At 39.2% G+C, this 4745-nt stretch overlaps 1 pseudogene; it reads right to left on the reverse strand.

The window, feature by feature from the left end:
* Window positions 1-221: 221 nt before the first annotated feature.
* LOC103453022 (acyl-CoA-binding domain-containing protein 5-like) lies at window positions 222-3766 on the reverse strand (annotated as a pseudogene).
* Between the last annotated feature and the right edge of the window lie 979 nt (window positions 3767-4745).

Raw genomic sequence — 4745 nt, forward strand, 5'->3', positions numbered from 1 at the left:
TTTACAAGAAATATAATAGATTTAATTAAATCCGCTTAGTAGGCCTAGGCGCCCACTTAAACCCCGTCTGGCTGCCTAGGCGCTAGGCTCTAGCCTGCCGCCTGACTAACGTCTAGAGTCTTTTAGAACCTTGGTTGAAAGGTTTCCAGTTCCATGATGGTGAGGTTTTGAATTTTCAAAATCATATTCAGAAAGCATCTCCTTCGAAAAGTGTCTACCTCCAAATATGTTAGTCTGGACTCCTGAATCAGATTGACTGGTTTTCTTTTTCTGGTGGCTGAAATCAACATAATATAATGTCATTAATCCTCAAACTATGTTACGTTAAATGACAAATGACTGGGCACGGGGAAACAGATTTTAAGGCGGGCGGTTCCCAGCAGCCATGCGACATCCAAGGAACACCAAAGAAGAACTTCTGAAGTTTACCTGCAAGAAAGAACTTTCATCTTCGGAACTCTTTGCCACCTTAACAGTTGTGTGGTATTCTTCTTCGTCGTGGAATTGTTTCCCGAGGGAAACATTGCCAGAAACGGGATTTGGATCAACAAGCAAGGACTCTGACAAAGATTTTCTTCCAGAACCATCTTGTTCAATTTCAGATGCAAGATTTTGTCTGGTAACCGAATTAACTGAACGCTGGGAAGAACCATTACTCAGTTGACCGGCCAAGCCAGTGGATGATGAGCGTTTCCTGGGTAGCAAAGTCGCAGGGCCTTTGCTGGGAAAAGATCGACGACTCATGGATGATTCATTTTTTTCCATGGTCAGTACTTCAACCTGTAACATAAAAGTTGAGGTAATGAGGTTAGGTTTCATCAGAATTCAACTGAAGTCTAAAACAGAAGGACGAGTTTCTAATAACCTGATTTGTTGGTTCCTTTCTGCATCCCCTAAAAGAAACAAGAAAATTCTTTTCCTTGTGTTGCACGAGCTCTAGGCTGAAACCCTGAAAATATAACATAAGATTAGTGTTTAAAGTACCAGCCATGCTGCGTTATTTTAAAGGAAACCCTTTGCTAAAACTACGCTATTCAAAGGAAAATAAGAAATCAACACCAATGAAAATTATGCCGCAGGTAAAAATCACTGTTGCAAACCTTATTGGCGGTGATTGAAGGAGGCGATGCAGTGGCCACTGACCACTCAAGCTTCAAAATATCAAAGATAAGAGTCTCAGCATGTCCTGGAAGGATGAAATTTTTTTTCTTGGGACCGGAATATGAATGATAGACCACGTGTTTTTATCCAAGTGGTGGGAAATTGTATTTTTTAAGTTATTAACTTTTTAATACACATATCCTACCATTTGTATAATGACACTTGGTGTACCACCTTGTGTTCCCATCACACTGAAAAATCTCTTCTGGAAAGATTAAGGGAAAAACTGCCTTAAGGGTAAAATGCTTAGATATCAATGTTAACCAACAAGGTTCCAAGATTTTCAATTTTTATATTCGGTAAGTCAATACAAGGTGCTGGTGTTGCATCCTTTTTCAATGTTTCAAGCACTTACGAGGCATACGTTTTTTTCTTGCTTCCACCCCCAACAATATACCATTTGGTTCCACATAGGACGCCACAGCAACCAGCTCTTTGAGATGGACGGAAACCTCGTTTCTTTATTCTTGATCATTCCATCTGAGAAAAAAAGCCATGCCATTGGTAAACTTTACATTCTCATCCATAAAGAGATGAAATATCTGGCTGCATAATCCGGCAGTTTAAAAGATACAAGAATGAGAAAGAATTCACTCGCAGTTTCAAATTCCATCGAACACAAATGATTCAAAGTCTTGGATTTTGATGTGCCTCCAAATATAAAAAGAGTTTTATCATCATAAAGAGCTGCTACGTGGTTGGACCTCGCAGATGCTCCTGTTCCGCTGCACGTATATTAAGCTATAACAGAGTTGAGACAAAATCTCTGTCGAAAAGACAACGGCGTCTACCAAACAAAAATGGAGAAAGGTTCATTAGCAAGCATGTGACACGCAATATTTGTTGTAGGTGGTTCCATCAAAGAACAATATCATCAAAATCCCACAACTTGAGAAAAACCCACTCACGTGCAATGAGGGGGTAGCCAGGTCAACGACTTCAGATCACACGTATGCAAATCGTTCAATTTCCTCCCTTTAGTATCTTCACCCCCAAATAGGATTAATGAAGAGCTTGCCGTAACTACAGTGTGACCAGTGCGAGCAACCTGCCACGCGTGAGATATGTGGGGTGAGACTGTTTACCATTAACTTATCACTCCATTAAACAAAGGTAACTTTAATGAAAATCTTCTGATACTGTTCACTTTAACGAAAAACCACATTTTTACACTAAAAAGTCAATTATGGTACTATTCATTGTATCCTTTATTTGATCATTATCGTTAAAACTCAAAATTTTCGAGTCATTTTTATTAGTTTTCCTTTAAACGGAATATTAGGCAACTAATTCACAATTCCTAAGCAAGACATAACTTACACACATGGTAAGAAAGGTGTACATAGTTCTAACAATCTAGCAATTAGTTACACTTATTGGTTCTCTATAGTTTTATTCAGATATGGAACCACCGGATACATGTCCGTTTAGCATCTTCACCTAAAAATTTGCTCTTCTAGTCCTATTCAAGTGTTTATGTTTTGTGTCTTGATGTTTTTCAGCAATTGTTTACTATAATAAACTATATTTGTCTCCTACTTGTACGCCGTGAAACATACATACAAATACAACCAACAAAGAAAGATATCCTATCTGTGCATCATCTAGCAATTCATCCCCAGATTCACCACCAACCACTATCATCTTGTTCCCAAATACAGCAGCCGCATGCTGTTTGAGAAAAATTATAATAAAGCTTTAGCTTTCACCAACATCATCCCGCATTAACCAGATCAATGCACCATATGAACACAATCACAAGAATAAATAATAACAATGTACATTGAAGCTGGGTGTAGGCTTGTCCTGTTAGACTATAGGTTTTGTGCTGTGATTCAATGGAGTTTGTATGAATTTCTGGAAGAAAGAAGAATGAAAGTTGCAGAGAGCATTTACAGTGATGAGTGCAAAACTAATTTCATTGCTTCCATTATTCTCTCTACACTGCAATCAGATATTACCATTGTAACTGAACCACTCTCTCTCCTCTAACAGAAAGAAATGATCTCAACCCTCCATGTCATCTATCCTATGAGATAGTTACATGTGGCACACAATATCACTTTCAACTTAATCTAGAGCATCCATTTAGAATATGATCCAAGGGCTCTGATTAAAACAAGCAAAATGGCTAAACCTATTTCTACTAATACACTTACACACTAACACTCCCTTCTAAGTGTTTAGCAGAAATCACCTCCAAAGCTTTCCTCAAGTACTCAAATCGATCTCGATCCCTTGCCAAGGCCTTTGTAAATATATTTGCAATTTGCTCCTTAATGTTGCAATACACCATATCAATCTCACCATTATGCAATGCATCTTTGATGAAATGAAACCTTTTGTTGATATGCCTTGTCTTATGATGTGCCACTGGATTCTTCGAAATTGCTATGGCATTATCACATAAAATCTGAGTTGGCTTCACTTGTTCCTCACCAAAGTCTGAGAGAACAAACCTTAACCAGATGGCTTGTGCAGTTGCTTCTGCAGCACTTACATACTCTGCCTCTGTAATGGACAATGCTACACTACTTTGTTTGATTGAGGCCCAAGAAAATGCTCCATAACCAAAACTAAAAGCATAACCCGAAGTACTCTTCATGTTATCTTCACTCCCTGCCTAGTCACTTTCACAATAGCCAATAAGCACAACATCTTTTCTTTTCTCATATGCAATTCCATAGTCCAGTGTTCCTTGGATATACCTCAACACCCTATTTGCAATTCCTATGTGCTTTTTGGTTGGATTATGCAAGAATCTTGCTAGCAAACTTGCAGCAAACATAATATCAGGTCTAGTAGCTTATAAGTATAACAGACTACCAACAATATTTCAATAAAGACTTTCATCAGCCATCTCACTCCCTATTTGTACCATACTTGACCAATCCCGAAACTACTGAGTACCGATCAACGTTATATTGTCAATGACCCAGAAGAGTTTCCCTCCAACTAGGAGGCCAATCACAGCACGACACGTGTCGACATCAGAAGCCAATCATAGCACGACACGTGTCAACATCAGAAGCCAATCACAACACGACACGTGTCAATGTCAGAATGAAACTAGAAACTCTCTTCTATAAATAGAGATCATTCTCTCACAATATTTTCTAATGTCATTTGTACTAAATCATTCACTAGTACTCACTAAAGGAGAGCTTGAACCTATGTACTTGTGTAAACCCTTCACAATTAATGAGAACTCCTCTACTCCGTGGACGTAGCTAATCTGGGTGAACCACGTACATCTTGTGTTTGCTTCCATGTCCCTATCCCTTTACATACTTATCCACACTAGTGACCGGAGCAATCTAGCGAAGGTCACAAACTTAACACTCTATGTTGTACCAAAGTCCTCACTGATTTTGTGCATCAACATTTGGCGCCGTCTGTGGGAAAGACACTTATTCCCAATCTCTTCAGCTTTGTCAAACTGGTTTCCACCATTCGTACACTCACTTTTGACCAGGCATCCCTCTCCAACATGGGGAGCGAAGGAAGCCACAGCACACAGAATGAGACCCCTCTTGCACCTAGTGCGAAGCAACGAAAGAAGGATGGAAATAGGGTTGCTCTTC

Source organism: Malus domestica, chromosome 13 (assembly GCF_042453785.1).
Source record: "Malus domestica chromosome 13, GDT2T_hap1".
Lineage (NCBI taxonomy): Eukaryota > Viridiplantae > Streptophyta > Magnoliopsida > Rosales > Rosaceae > Malus > Malus domestica.